Source organism: Punica granatum, chromosome 4 (assembly GCF_007655135.1).
Source record: "Punica granatum isolate Tunisia-2019 chromosome 4, ASM765513v2, whole genome shotgun sequence".
Lineage (NCBI taxonomy): Eukaryota > Viridiplantae > Streptophyta > Magnoliopsida > Myrtales > Lythraceae > Punica > Punica granatum.
This window is the reverse complement of record NC_045130.1, coordinates 27050167-27067390: the sequence shown is the minus strand read 5'-3', so window position 1 is coordinate 27067390 and position 17224 is coordinate 27050167.

Here is a 17224-nt window from a genome sequence, read left to right as displayed (position 1 = left end):
CTAGCACCATTTTATTCTATAAGCACTCTCTTTACTAATTTAGTTGGTCAGTTAATAATTGACAAGTACTAAGCTGAAGTATAAGTTTGATAAGTCTGATATTATAGCAGGAGCCAAGAACCTTGTTCATGTGTGGCCTTAATCGATCCATTGGATATTTTCTGGAGCCACTGATTGTACTTTCCTTATTCATAAAGAAGCCTCTGTTGATGAGGTTAAAAGGTAGATATTTTTACATTGTTCTCACACTTAAGTTATATTATCTCCTGAGGCAATTGATTGATAATTTCAAATGTCACCTGATTTTTCTTTACCAGTAAAAGGATTGTCTTAGTATTGCCATCCATAGCATTACTATAAGCTCATCGTTCCGGCCCGAGTTAGGTCATGAATTTCTTAAGCATGCACCCAATTAGAGAGCTGGATCAAGCAGAGGAGCTCACAAGGGAACGAACTCAAAAGATGAATTTTCAAGACATATCAGATAAGTTCTCGAGTGTCTCCTCTTAAATTTCCATCTTTATGTGCTCATTTTTAATGTAACCTTATGAGCCCATTTCGATAAACCCATTCTCTATGAATCCTTATATTCATTAAGTGCCTTTTTTTTAATGTAAGGCTATTAAGTCAAGTAACGTTTTTTTGGGTTTATCAAGTACATTGAATCAAATTAATCGCTGAAATAACTAATCACACGAAACTATGATTTTCCAAATTATGGTTAATAACCTCTCTAGATGTTTGGCCAAGTCCATTTTAGAGAAGCTCTGAGGGCTCATCTAATTTCTCTTATAGAAGGAGGGATTTAGACTAGAAGTTGGAGAGGGAATTTGAATCATGGTAAGGTTGTTTCTCCAAGTTTAGAGGGTAAAAAAAAAAGGCATAATGAACTGTTATCATGTTGGGACGAGCACCATGGGTTAAAGTACATAGCCTACTATCTAAACAAGCTTTGCGAGACTGGCCATGAGCAAGCATTCTAACAATGGCACGCTATCTTAACGAGACACTAGACCACAACTTATTAGCCCGACAAATGAGTTGCATAGTAGTAATTACTAGCACAAATCCCATGCATGCATGAGAAAACTGAATTTTTTTGACAATTTAATAGCCTCGTTAAAAAGATAAAAACACAACTCTATTTCATATCATGTATATTTCATCGGGAAGCATATTCTCTAAGTACATATGTAATAAATTCAATTACTTGAATTTGTTGAGACATACATGTTGTATTTCCCTTTTCTTATAATGAATGGATCTCTTCTCCTAGCCACGTTGGTTATATTTTATCATCCACCACTCCTGCGGCCCCTCATTATCGAACTTTACTTTGGAGCTAATCTAAGGTCGAAAGGGAGCTTTTGAAATACTAGATGGGCTGTTTTCATATTTAATTAACCTTTCTTTTAAGCTCGAAGTAGTCCAGCTTGATGGGTAATGGTTTTAGGGGGCACAGGGCCAACATCAAATCGTAATCCTAGCCTCTAAGCCTAAATGGGCCGATCTGGGCTTGGCCATAAAGTGGGTAGTAGCTCAATAGGCTTATCCAAAGTTACAGCAGGCCTATCACAAGCAATTAGGCTTGCGATTTGAGTCTTCCACGTGATTCTCTAATTCAGCCCAAGCTTCATGAGAAGAGTTTAGGCTGATGTCTCGATTATTTTCAGTAGGCCTAGCTCAAGTTCGACTAGGCCCATAGCGTAAGTCGACAGCCTAATGCATCTCCCTAAATGAATGCCTACCCAAGGGAGTCATAATTTCATGGAACTAGGCCTTTTTGTCTTCATCAGGCCCACTAGATGCAACGCAGGGCCTAGGCAAGTTAGATTGTTTCCATGCCGATCCAAATACGCTTTGCGCAAATGGGCTAGAAGGACATATGCTTGACTGCCTACCAATACCAAGCCCAAGTCCAAGACCCAATGAACCCGCTTAACTAAATTTCAAGTCATTCCTTCTCATGTTCACTAAACTAGGCCATCCTTTCAAGCTTCATGAGTATAATTAGCTTACATTCATCAGACAAGGAGAGGAGGCCTCAAAATCGGATTGGATTAACTGTCAAGAAATAGAACTTAGGTTATGTTTGTCTGGACTTACAATTCCATACTTAAGTGCGGGAATTTTAAGCACTTACTCAATAAAAGTGCTTTGGTCATTAAGTTAAAATTGTTTGGTTTAGTAAATATGAAAATTTGAAGTTCTTTGGTGTTTGTAAAATCATTTATCAATCCATCATTTCCTTTCTTTTAACTTTTCACCTGATTTTTAGTATTTTATTATTTTTAATAATTTTTGAAAGTTAAAAAGAAAAAACTGGATCACTAGTAGATCGAATAGGAAAGAAGGGGCCAATGGTGGCTCCGAACATGGTCACCACCGCCCTAGACGAGGTCGCCTTGGCCTCGAGAATCGGGGGGTCACCGCTGCCCAAATGGTCTCTCACTCTCTCTTCTCTTTCGAAAGAAAAGGGGAGTGACAAGGCTCTATTGCCAGCCGCCGTTGCCCCGATCGAAGTCACTGGCGACCTCGTTTCGATCTCCCTCTTTCTCCCTCTTTGAAAGAAAAGAGAGAGGGGACAGAAAATCAAGCGACGACGGCTCCGTCGCCGAATACCACCGCCACAGATAAGGTCGCCGGTAGCCACCATGGAGAAGGAGAAAATCAAGTGAAGGTGGCTCCATTGCTAGCCTCCACTTCTACAGACGAAGTCGCGTGCGACCTCTATGGTCACCAGTGACCTCCGTCGAGGTGATGGTCACCAGCAATGGAGCCCCGTCGCTCCGTCTCCCTTAGCCCGCTCTCTATCTTCTCTCTCTTCTATTGTTGAATTGATAGATTTGCAAATTACTGAAAAATACAAGAGTACTGGTGCAAATTTTGAAACTTGCCGGCTGGTTGACCGGTTAAACTAAATATAAGTAGGTCTTGAATTACTGAATTCTTAAATACTTTTTTGAGTTAAGTCTATTATGTTAGGTCTTTTTTTTTTGTATTTATCAAACAAACTAAGTCCAATTAAGTGTTGAAAATTTAATTTAAGCACTTAATTGGTGTTATCAACCAGCATGAGCATTAGCAATAAAAAGGCCCCCCGCCTTAAGCACAGCGATTTGGATCATCAGCAAACCTCTGACCAGTCAAAATTGTCCTACTCATACATTATAGAACAAAGAGAACTACGACATGATTGCATCTTGTTCCAAGTTAGCATATATTTACAGGTTACAATATGATAAACTCCATAGAAAAAAAAATGAACATACATAAATGTGTTGCTGCAGTCTACCTCAAACTTGCACAAATAGTTGAACTCGGCAAATTGTTCAAGAACTTCGTTGCTGCACCAATGTGTTAAAAATGTCCTCAAGTCTCTCTGCTATGATGAAGAAACTCGTCTAGATAATGTTGTGTTTAATTTTCACTCGACGAGCCTCTGGCTGCCATGTGACTTTTCAATTTGCCTAGCGTGCCAAGGTGCTTTGTTAAGAGGTGTCGAAGTGAGACACTAGCCGGCTCACCAGGTTTAATGCGTGGTGCCCCGATCCAAGAGGCTCATAAGGTTAGCTGGCGGTTAGGTTTTAAAATGGATTGGAGGATTGGGCTTGTAGATAGTCAGACAATAGCGTGGGCCAAGTATTTGGCTGCTAAGCTCTTCCCCCAATCGTGCAGATAGACTGTATGCCAATAGTCCTTCTAACAGATGGCCTGCTGGTCTATCTGATTCCAACCAACAGTCACGAACCCTTGAAGGCTAGTGAAGAATGAATCCTAATGAATTAAGGCCAAGAGGGATCGAACCAGGACTCAAAAGTCAAGGCTCAGATGGGAAACTAGTCTCTGCCCAGAAGCTTTGGCTAAGTCGAAAATTGGTGGAAGAAAAGCTGTAGGAAACTGAAGTGCCAGGAAAAGGGTAAAGAACGAAACTAAAACGGCTTTCGAAGGGTAAATTGCGATGAAGGTCAATGAACATGAAAGGTAAAGGTGTGAGATGAAAATGGCGCGGGAAACGTAAAGATAAATGGAATTGATAAAGAAGTATGCGTTGTGTTGTGATGTTTGTCGAGAGAGTACAAAATCCTTCGTTCTTGGTATTATAGGCCTAGGACCCCCTCCATACCAAAACAACGGAATTAAGAAATTAAATCTAACTGTGGAATGTCTACAAATATGATTTGAAAATCACTTATTATATGCCTCATTAGACAAATAATGTCTATCTCTAATAGGGAAGGTAACCCCAAATCATCATGCTTTATATATTGTTTTTAGATCGTTTCTCACTCATTCTTTCTCAAATCAGCTATAGCGTAAAAATAGAGAGCTTCCGTTGCATCTATTAAAACCCTTAAAAATCACCCAACCATAACCCGGGGATCTGCCATAAGATAACATCCATTAAGGAGTTAATAAGAACGGGATGAAATTTTGGAAACAACATGCTCCTATGCAGAAGTGAACCAAGAGAATTTGCGGCCTAAAGCAAATAATTTCATACTGGGCCTTTAAGGTATTTAGAAAATAAAAAATCTTTTATTAAATATTTAGCATTTTAAGAAGCAAGATCACATATTTACTTTTTGTAACTGATACCATCTTTTAACATTTCTAATTAATAATTCAATTAATTCATTTGATCTTTCTTGAGATAGTGTAAACCTTATAAATAATGGAATATTATTGTGCTAATACTTTTCAAAAAAATTAAATCAATATTTTCTTATTGCCGGTAAATCAATAATTTAAGAGCAAAATAAAAAAAATTATGGCTTTAAAAGGAAAATACATTATCGTTAGAGAAAGATCGAGAAAGAAGGGAAGTCACTTTTTCTCGAAAAGGATTTTCGATTATCTATGAAAGAAAAAGGATATTTAAAGTAACTTTTGTACGGAAAGCCTATTCATAGTGAGAATGTCACAGAACCTCGAAAATCTAGTAGAGTAATTCGTCCTCCCGCAAGATACCTTAACTTCCATGAGAATGTGCAAAAGTTGTTCATTCATGGAGACAGTGATCACGGAGATTCTTCAAAATGGCTAGAGGCTATGAAGTCCAAAATGGACTCCATGAATAAGAACCAATTTTGGGATTTTGTCGACTCTTCTAAAGGTATAGTACCTATAGGAACAAATGGGCTGTCAAGAGAAAGACTGGAACTGATGCAAAAGTTGAAACCTATAAGGCTAGGCTAGTGATGAAGGGATATCGTCAGAGGCATGAAGTCGATTATGAGGAGACTTTATCGCCCGTAACCATATTAAAGTCTATCAAAATAGTATTAGCCATTGCTACGAACTATGATTATAAGGTTTGACAGATGGATGTCAAGATCGTCTTCCTTAATGAATACATTGAGGAAGATATATTCACGGACCAACCCAAGGGTTTTGAATCCGATGATAAGTCTAAAGTCAGCAAGCTTAAGAGATCAATTTATGGTCTTAAACAAGTTTCGAGGAGCTGCAATCGACGTTTTGATGAAGCCGTAAAGTCCTTTGGTTTCATAAAAAATGAAGATGAGCAATGTTTGTACGAGAAAGTTAATGGGAGCACGGTCATTTTTCTTTATTATACGTGGATGACATTTTGCTAATGGATAACAATGTCGGTATGCTTATTTATGTGAAGGTTCGGTTATCCAAGACTTTCTTTATAAAGGATTTGGAAGAAACAACCTATATTCTAGAAATTCAAATCTATAGAGATAGACCGAAGAGATTGATAGGTCTATCTCAAACTTTGTATCTGGAAAATATGTTGAAAAGGTTTAACGAGCAAGATTCCAGAAGAGGATTGTTCCTGTGAGACACGGTAGCCATCTCTCCAAAGCTATGTCTCCCAAGACTCATGAGGGGAAAGATAAGATAACTCTTTGTCCGAGATAGATTTGAGAAAAAAATAAAAATTATCGGATGGATTTGAAAAAAAAATTAAAACCATAGAATAAGTTTGGGGCTCATTTACGATTCATTGGTGAAAAATTTGGTGCCGTGATAGATTTGGAACAATATGTAAACCATAGACCCTTTTTGATAATTTTAAAAATGTGAGATAAATTTCAAAAAATGGTAAATCTATGAGATATATGGCATTAAAATCCCTTAATTTTTTTATAATATTTTTATATTGGTATATGTATAGCACATTATCTAAAAATTATGGTCTCCGTAATTGGTGATGCATTTAGCAATTTTAGTGCTTATTTTTCGTTGAAATGCATAGCATAGAAGTATCAAGTTATTTTTTTGCTTAAAAGATCCAAGCTAATTATTTTAAGAACCTAACATATAATTTAATATTTGGAAATATAATGTTAAAAAAATTGACAAATATAATGCAAAAAATGACTTGATTTTGAGAAAACATATTCCATATAAATATGGAAATTCAAAACTTAATTTCAAAAATTTTCATTACGTTACTATTTGTTTAAATATATGATATTTAATAACTTATTTTATGATTAAATTAATTAATATTTAAATGAAATCTATTTTTATATGTACATTCTTTCTTGTAATGCTTATGTTGCATATAAAGGTTATTGGAAGATAGTAGAAAAAATCCGTGGCAAAAGGTCAGTTAATAAAAAAAAATCAATATAAATTTTAAAGCAAATGCACCCTTCATTAACCAATTTGTCTTTCGTTGCTTTGTAATCATTTTGCCCATTGATTGCACTAAATGGGTGAGACTAAATTTTCCTCGTCCATGAGAGATAATGAATGGCAGTCAACAAGAGGTTATAGAGTTGAGATAATTTCTTCTGTAACTTCTCCCATGAATCCCACGGCCACATTCTTATGAATAGAGAGGCATGGTTGCTCTCAACAAAATATAAATAAAATAACAATAAAAAGAAGAGAGAAAATCTCATTAAAAGTTCACTATAAAAGCGATTTACGATAGATTGCGTGGGAGTATTTTTGCAGAATACTAAGAGCTATTCTTCGAGGAGGCATTTGAGTTGTAGAAAGTGGGTGCTTTCTGCTTGTGATCACACTTCGACCAGTGACAATCAATCGAGATGATGATTCAATATTTTTTGGTCTCACACTACGTGTTTCAATTTGGCAATTTTGTATTTGACCCGAATGCGAGTTTAATTCCAAATATTATCTTCTTTCATGTCGACTTATTTCTCTAACTCGCTCTCTCAATATAAAAAGAGATGTTCAATAAGGAAGGAAAATTATCGCAAAAAATTAAAGATTAACAAACATTTTCAACTTATAATGACAAATTCGTACACTAGTTTGTGCATAATTGTAAGAAAACCCTACATCGAGCGCAGTGAAAATAGAAATTATGGCTTTTAAAATTTTTAATTCGATCTCATCAAATACGACCGTAATATAAATCGATCTAGCAAGCACTTCCATCGAGATAGATAAAAAGAAAACGATCCAAAACGAGTTTACCCTATCTTGCCTTTTGAATTGATCGAATTGCAATAAGCCATTCAAGTGCTTGGCCTTTAGTTCGTCCACATGAACAGTTACTCGCCAAGAGAATCCTCCACACGATCCTAGTAACTCTGGTCCATGGTCACCAACACAATCGGAACTCCACGAACACGAGGAAGGAGTTTGGGCCGTCAAGGGCAAAGGACGCTCGAGGGAAGGCCGAGGACAGCCGCCGCTTGCCTCGAGTAGGAGTTGGTCACGATCGGCTCTTAGGGTTAAGTTCAGCTGAATCTCTCTATCTCTCACTCAACGGCTCACTCAATTGATCTTCAATCAACTAGTTACGCAAGACGACAATATATATATATAGTCTAGACATAACCCTAAGGACTAAATAACAATTATTAATTAATCCTTATTAATTAATTAATCACTATCAGGTCATTGCATTTTAAGTTATCTAATAACTTGCCTCACAAGCCACACAAGTAAAAGACCATAATGTCCTTGACTATAGGATCTACTTATAGACAATCTATTTAAGGAAACATTTCAAATAAGGAAACTCTTGTAATTCATCATAAGGACACACCTACAATTCGGTATTGACTTTGGGATGTGCTAGCAGGCCTGCAACCATATTACAAGTCGTATCCGATAATTGATCTCTAACTAACTGCCTTCATTAAAATCGATTTGATCTTGGCTTTCACACGTCCTATTGTGTGGGACTTACTAGGTTCGTCACTGCGAGGCAATAGGATTATGACATCAACTCTTTGACATTACCATAAACTCTTTCCAAAACCAAAAGCACAATTATCAAAATGCCCTTCAGTTCCCAAAGGTTATGAGTGACACCTTGGAGCATATCATGACAATCATAGCTGTGACAAATGTACAAGTAATACATTATGATGAACTAATAACTATACATCATATGCATGCATGTCCCTTTACTACAGATTCCCGACCTAGCCAGAGTCATGGTGAATGTCAAACTCTATAGCCGATCATATGAATATCTGATTTCCATTCTTAGATCAATATGACTTAAAATAGAAACTCTTTCCGGTTTAAGCTAAACTACCCGAGCAAAGAGCTACTTGATCCAGAATCGAATTCATATCCATAGGATCTTTCCCTGCTTACCCAGGTTAGTAAATCTCGTCTTGATCGGTCACCTATCTCTATATACAACTAACAAGGATCACATCTGCTAGATACCCATGCAGAGCACAAGCATATAAGCAACAACAAATTCTAATCACCTATATATGATGTAGCTGTGCCATCTTAAGTCTAAGGATTACATACAATAGTATAGTCTAGGTAATGTTCATTGACAATAGTGAAGATACCATGTGAACAATATCTATACGTCACGTTTGACCCACTTATCACATAAGTGTCCAAGTGTTTGCTCGACAACCATTGTCAGATAGTATGAGACTCACTACTCTATCTTCATTATTATCCATTTACTAATTGTACGAATCTGAATATGGACTCTCGTCGAGGCCCGCATGCGCACTTTTTGATTGCACGGCTTGGGAGTGTCCACCTTCCCGGGGATGCGTGATGGACACGTGTGAGAATGAGTCGCCACTTACCATTTTACGACTCGAAGGTCGAGGGCCGTTAAGTTACCCGGGTCTAAGAGTATGAAACACTTAATTTTGCTAAGACATTGGTCTATACGGAACCGGAAAGTCCGAGTTCGGGGGTTCATGTTATGTGCGGGCTTATATCCCGCACGCCCTTTCGGTACTCTAGTTTGCTAGGCTTGCAAGTTTTATTCATTTACCGCGTGAATTAAGCTGCACTCGGCTTACTCATTTTGACACCGAAAATTTGGTGAACTAAACGAAATCGGTTGAAAAGCCGAGAGAGAAGTAGACCCGTGTGTCGAGGAATCAGTTCATAATCTTGCGTTACAGTTTATCAAACTATGATGTTTGAATTCCTGCGTGAACCGGAACCGCGATATCTTGGGTTTACTCTTGTTTGGGCAAGCACTGGACCGATTCTATTGATTCGACTCTTGGACTGTTCGCTCACCGACTGAGATTCTTACAGAATGAATGTACAAAATAAATCCTTACAATGCTCTCAGAAAAATAATAAATATAAATTACAAATGATCGAATCCCAGTTAGTTTGCGCTCGGTTATTATTCCACTCCAACTCGCCGTGAGTTGGAAAAAACCTAAAACTGAAATTGAAATAGCTCTTAGTGAATAGGGCGTTGGACCCTAAGCGCAATGCGCCCTATGGGTCGGGCTCTACTCGCATGGACAAATAAGAGCAGAAAATTAACAAACAACATGCAGATTGCAGACAATATGTTTGTTATTGTCGAGTTTACGTGGATTAACAGGTTATTAACCCAGGGGTATTTTGCAAGCAAATGGCATATGCTAAACAAGCAATCGTGCAAAACGTTTTGCTTTCGACTTTGCTTTGAGAACTTGATAAATATAGTCAAATCTAATGTGTGTGGATTGCTTTTACAGTTGTTCTATATTATGACACCGAATTATCACTGAATTAGCCAAACTCGTGTTTTGACTCTAGATTTACAACCTAAAGTTCTCCCTAACCATTATCTAATGTTTGGTTAGGTCGAGTGAACGATTAATCAGCATTTTGCATGTTTTGTGACAGAGATAACTGTTCTAGTTACCCGAGTCCACGATAGGATGATAGAAACTCATCAGTGGATAAGAAAAGGCTTCACAGATGAACCTGCATCTGAACAGGTAGCCTATTCTTATCCTGATACTGTAGTATTTCTGTCAAGCTAACCCTATGGGTGTCCCTGAATTGTGAAAAGACGATTTTGCCCTTTATTTGAAAATTATTTTAAAAAAAGGGAAAACATCGTAGTGCGGGCCACCTTGGCCTGTAGCCGGTGTCGACCAATTCCCTAGATCGTCCAGGGTTATGCAAAAACTCCGAAAAAGCCAAAGAACCGGTCGATCTAACCGGAAGTGATATAAAAAGATCTTCTGTATTCTGACCTAAGTTACTTGAAATCAGATAAAAACTCAAGTTGAGACACAGAAGTCCTTTTTAGACATCCGTGCTACATCGGACTGCGCGTTTCGGGTTTTGAAATAGACAAGTTTTGAAAAGAGCATTAACGTCATTTGACAACTCATCGACGCGATTTATCAATTAATTACTAATTCATACAAACTTATCAGTGCCAAGTGGGTTTAATCCTGTGAGCGTCCTGATTAACCAATTTGTGAATTTACAGCTTAAAATTAAATATCGAATGCAGTAAATGTGCGGGTTACAAATAATTAGACAGATCATTGATTGATCCGCTGAATGGAGTCTGAGTACCCGAAAAACTTAATTTAATGAAAACAATTCATAACACGGCGACCAAGACGGGTCCAGGAAGGTCGATGATATTTTGGTCAAAATGACCAAAATACCATCGGAACCCAAATGGCCCCGAAAGAGTCACCGATACATGAATTCTTGCATTTTGTTTTAAAAACAATGTTTTAAAGTGGTTAGCATGCGGGATTTGCGACAATATTGAAATTTTGCAATTTGCACAAAATCCGAGAAATGGATTTCATCGAGGTAAAGAGACTGTTCTTAACCCAAATAAGGTCAAAGAACTCTCGGCTCTTTCCTCTTGGGAATAGCCGTGGGTTTCCTTGACCCGTTTCGGGTTTCAAGCGTCTTTTTAACCCGATTTCGACTATTTCTCGTATGCTCAAACGTTAAACACGATAAATAACACGTATTTAACAAAGCCGGTATTGCCATTAGTTTGGAAAATGCATTTAAACATACAAACATGCACAAACACGTTATTTACGAAATCGATAAAACAATACCGGTTACATGGATGCAGGAAAACATAAAGATTCGGGAAACAATTCAAATCGGGGCAAGGAAACCGATCTTGACCCGAAAAGGTCAAGAATACCCTCGGTTACCTCTCCAAGAGGTTAATCCGAGAGGTATCTCGGCTTTTCCGGGTCACTATGGTTTCCTCGACCTCGATTTAAACATTTTTCGACATGCTAGCACGTTAAACGATGATAAACATGAATGATATAACATGGAAATTGCTTAAAGATTAAAACTTGGAAGTAAAACATGCATAAAACCCCTTATAACTCCATAAACGCAACGAAAATGTAAAAGTCCTAGCTCCTCTAAGTCGGGAATAGTCATACCTAGTCCTGGGATGCGGGACGAGAATGTTAGAAGTCGGGTTAGACCCTTGGTGGGTCGGGTTTGGGCTGTTTTTCGTTGAACAGACTCGGGCGCAACAGACCCGACTGGAAGCTGTCTCAACTCGATTGGGCAGTTTTCAAGTCGGAGGTCACCACGGTGGCTCCTGATGGAATTTTGATGCAACGTTAGTGGCTCCTGACTCCTAACTGACCCCTAGAGGTGACAGTGGTGGTCGTTTGGTTCTAGACCTGTCGGGTTGACCCCTGTAGCCATGCAAAGATCATGGAAAACATAGTACGTCTGGAAAACAGACCCGACTGTGAAGTTTTCTGGTTGGACGTCACCATGGTGTCTTCCATGGAATTTTGATGCAAGGTCAGTGGTTCCCGACTCCTAAGAGAACCCCAGAGGTGGCTCTGGTGGTCGTTTGGTTCTAGACCTGTATAGCTCAGCAAAAATCACAGAAAACATAGTACGTGTAAAAAACAAACCCGACTGGGCAGTTTTCGGGTCGGACGTCACCACAGTGTCTTCCGATGGAATTTTGATGCAAGGTCAGCGGCTCCCAACTCCTAATTGACCCTTGGAGGTGACGGTGATGGTCGTTTGTCGAAAAGGGTCTCGGATCGACCCGATCTGCAAGAAAACCGCAATAACAGTCAGAAAAATCGACCCGACTAGGCAGTCGAGTTGTTTCTTCTTGCTGGGTTAAAACGGACAGGTGTTTCTTGGAGTTCTCGACTCCTTGACACCCTAGGGTTGTGTGGGGAGGTGTTTGATGGGTTTTGACAACTCAAACCGATCCGAAAAGACTTGAAACCCGGGTTGGAAGTTTTGACCCGAGAAGGACCAAAACATGATTTGGTTATGTACTGAGCTGGTTCTATGGCTTAGATGCCTCAAACTTAAAATCTAAGCTCAGAAATGGATAGAGGGGGTCGAAAACATGTGGGATATGAAGTTTGGTGAAGTTTGGATTTAAGTCGGGATAGTAAATAGTATGATTCTGACTTAAGTCTTTGGTGTTCTTGCTTGGTTTTGCTGGAGCCGAGCTGAGCTACGATTTTGCTTAGGTTCTTGAGAGCATTTCAAGGGTGAGAAAGCTAGAGAGATGGCATGAAGTAAGTTGTCATTAGCTTAATGACAATAATGCAATATATAGGCAAGCTTAATGACAAGATTAATGAAACAAAGTGCAATTAGGGCATGCTTAAGAAAATTCGGTGGCCTTAATGAGGATGAGGATGAATTTGAACTCTTGATGAAGAAGAGTTAAAATGCATTAATGAGATGGATAGGAAGTTAGAGTGTTGAAAAAGAACGCTTAAGATATTTGTTCTTGGCAAGTTGATCAAGAGAAGACAAGACGCAATGGAGAGGGCGGTAATGAGGAGTCACGGCTGCCCTAGGGCAGTCCGTAAGCCCAACGGTCTTTGAGGAAGGTTCGGGACAAAGTTCGGGTCTCAATTGATCATTTGTTCGAGGTTCGTGACTCAAACGAACGTCGAATTGTCAACGTACGTGCAAAAACAGTACAAATGAGCCTGAAATCACCCATTTTGCCCAAAGGAATGTTGTGTGGTTTTTTGGGCTTAGAAGCCGGTTTTGTTCACTTCAGGCAATCAGAGTAAAGTTAGTCGTTTCTGAATGCACATCTCGTATCTATAGTCTGCGTTGGTCATTTTGATGTGCATTGTCAATCAGATTGCATAATTGACTAATAAGCCAGTATTGCCAATGTGAAGCCGGAGATGTCCTAAGGGTCTGAAGCTGAATTTCTCAGATTACTTTATGAGTTGCTCGGGCAATCTAGAGATAACCGTGATCTCTGTTTGTCGAGAACGGACCTCTAAGAACTTGAAAAGTACATATGAGACCTTTAAAGCATTGCTCGGGAGGTCAAGATGGGTTGTGCAATTCAATCTGACGATTCCACATTGAGCCTTGGGATGTTTAGCACTATGTAGGGTAGGCGTCTGGCATCAAGTTACCGCAAAAAGGACATCCGGATATGGATTTCCACTGAAAATGACATCATCTACTCCTCGAAGGTCACTCGAGAAACTGAAAAGGGTTTTGCTGTCTGTTTTGCCTAATTGTGTCTGTCCGTTGGAGTTTTCAGGGCAATGCAAGGTCAACTTTGTTTGTCGTTATTCCGTCGGACGAGTCTCCGGTTATGCATATCTGAAGAAAGGTATGCTTATTATGTTGCTCGGAAGTCATTCGAAGTGTCTATATAGCTTCTAGGAGACAATATGAAGCATTGTTCATGCTCCGTATGTTTCTGGGACATGGTTGTGTCTGACATTTGGAATTAACCTTTCTCTGATAAACCGGCATTTTTGGATTTCCACTGAAAAGTTGTCTGTATATAGAAAGTTATTCTGTATATAGTAGATGATCTGTAAAATGTATTTAGAGACACTTTTCATTTATTTGGCACTGATGTGGATTTTTGGAGTCCAATATTGGATTTTTTTTTATGATTGAGCGAACCATCGGAAAATAGCACTGTCGGCGGTGTACTTTGAAAATGCCGGTTTTGGATGTTGTTGAACTCTCTAATCGCTCTGTTGGCTTTTGATGACTAATGAAGTTCTTCTGTCGTATGCACATGTCATCTGCTTGTTTTTGCTGACTTGATGATGAATAGTGATTTCTTGCTCTGTCGTGCTTTCTTCTATATTTCTGTTCAAGTCGTGGCATGAATCGCTGTTGATACTGTTGTTTGGATTGATGAGCCAATATGGGATGCTGACACTAATAATGGATACAGATAAAGATGACGATTTATCTGGAGAGATAATGTCCAATTAAGTTTACTACGATCGTAAACAGTTTAAAGATATTCTTATCGAACTATTTCGTCACTCATATTCTTAGCTCTTTAAAAATGAACCATTCAAACTATCTTCGTGACTTTATTCTAATAAACATAAATAATATATGAATGATTGGAATAAACTTCATTGCCATAAGATGAATTATCCAAATACATAAACTGGCTCTATGGCATATCACTAACAATTTCCCACTTGCACTAGAGCCACTTAGTACAATATTTAAGACCTAACTTCTCAAGATATCTCTCTAGCTGATCATGACCTTTGTGAGCAGATCAACAACATTGTCTGCTGAAGCTACTTTCTGCACGACTACATCACATCTCCGATAATTTCCCTAATAATGTGATATCTCCTCTCAATGTGTTTGGACTTCTGAAGTGACCTCGATTTCTTTGCCTGAGCGATTGCTCCAATATTGTCACAGTAAAGTTCTATTGGTGATGATATTGAGAGAACAACATCGAGCTCTGTCACAAACTTCTGAATCCAAACTGCCTCATTTGTTGCATCAGATGCAGCGATATACTCAACCTCTGTAGTGAAATCTGTAGTCATCTCTTGCTTAAAACTCTTCTAGATAACTGCACCTCCATTACATACGAATATATAAACCGAAAATAGATTTTCTATCATCCACAGTTGATCGAAAATCATAATCTGTAAACCCGTCTAATCTCAATTCACCTCCTCCATATATCAGAACCATATATCATTAGTCCTTTAAATTCAATATAAATTTTAGAGGAAATGTAACCTTCATTAACCAAATTTTCTTCCGTTGCTTCGTATTCATTTTGCCGATTGCTGCATTAAAAGGGTGATAATAAATTTTCCTCGTCCATGAGAGATAATTAATGGCAATCAACAAGAGGTTATAGAGTTAGGATAATTTCTTATGTAACTCCTCCCATGAATCCCACGGCCTCATTCTTATAAATAGAGAGGCATGGTTGCCCTCAGCAAAAAAAGAAAAAAGAGAGAGAGAGAGAAAATCTCACTAAAATTACACTCTAAAAGTGAGATATGATAGATTGCGTGGGAGTATTTTTGGAAAACACTAAGAGCTATTCTTCGAGGAGGCATTTGAGTTGCATAAAGTGGGTGCTTTCTGCTTGTGATTTCACTTCAGCCAGAGACGATCAATCGAGATGACAATTCAATATTTTCTGGTCTCACATTCCATGTTTCAGTTTGGCAATTTTTTATTTGACCCGAAAGCGAGTTTAATTCCAAATATTATCTTCTTTCATGTTGACTTATTTCTCTAACTCGCTCTCTCAATTTAAGAAGAGTGTTCAACAAGGAAGGAAAATAGTTGAAAAAAATTAAAGATTAGCAAACGTTTTCAACTTACAATGACAAATTTCTACATTAGTCTGCGCATAACTAAATTGAATAAACGCTTATTTTATTTAGCACTTAAAAATTCCGCACTGAAATTTCAACATCTATAATTAACTTGAAAAAACGCTTGCTAATACATATTCAATAGAATTCTGTTAGTTGAACTTACAATTTTGTTTCATTAACCTTCACAATGAGAACATATTGATTCATCCTATTCCTATTATAGGAAACTCTATATAATTTTTTTCTTAATTCTTTCTAGTTATTGTTGGCTCATTAACGACCCATCAAGAATACTCTCCATTTAATAACTTTCCAGTACCATATGAGATTGAATTTCATTGAGACAAATTTTGCAGTCTCATTAGCTTTATAGTTCAAATAACTCATCTCAGTCTTGCTTCATAGCCAAGTACTTTCATAATTTAATAGGGGTAAATTGTAAATTGTACTAGTAGTCCAAAAAGTTTTACAAATATTTTAATATAGTACAAAAAGTTTTTTTTTTTGCTACTTGATGGTACAAAATGTTTCAAAGTTGTTTCAGCATAGTACAAAGTCTCATCTCGCCATTGACGCCGTCAAGCCGACGCTGATGGTGCAAAACCAGTTTTTATGGGACGTTACATGATGGTGTAAAATGTTTTAAAGTTGTAACTTAATAGTACAAAATATTTTATGTAAATTACATGATGGTGCAAAATTTACAGTCTTGTAAAGGACGGCTTGACAGCGTTAATGGCGGGATGACGGTTTGTACTATACTGAAACAATTTTGAAACATTTTGTACCATCAAGTAGCAAAAAAAACTTTTTGTACCATATTGAAACATTTGTAAAACTTTTTAGACTACCAGTACAATTTACCTTAATTTAATAATATGTATGTTTTACACTTTATTATAAGAGAAAGTTTGAAAAGGAAAAATTTTATAATTTTAATTGGTCAATTAACACAAAATAGTTTTACGCGAAAGAATTTTTTTTCTTTTTTATTGATTTGACTTAAGAGTAAGATGTAAAATAAAATAAAATAAAATAAAGTACTTAAAGATAAAATTCCTTTCTTCTTTCTTTTTATTACTCATTAAAATTCGTTTAAAATGTAAAGTAGAATAAATTAAATTATTAAAGATGAAAAGAATGAAAGAAAAAAAATGTCCTACTCTTCATTAGGACCACATTGCCCCCTCCCACTCTTCGTACTTCCTTCAACCTCTCTTCAATTTTTTTTAATTTTTCATTTTGTAATAATTCAAAAAATAATCATTATTAAAAATTATTTTACGGGAAAAGCCTTTTTTTCCCTTGAAAAGCTTGACTTCCAGACTAAACTGATAAAAATGCAAAAGATCGAGACTAAGAATAACAAACAAAAATAATTTAGGATTAAAGTGGGAAAAGTGCAA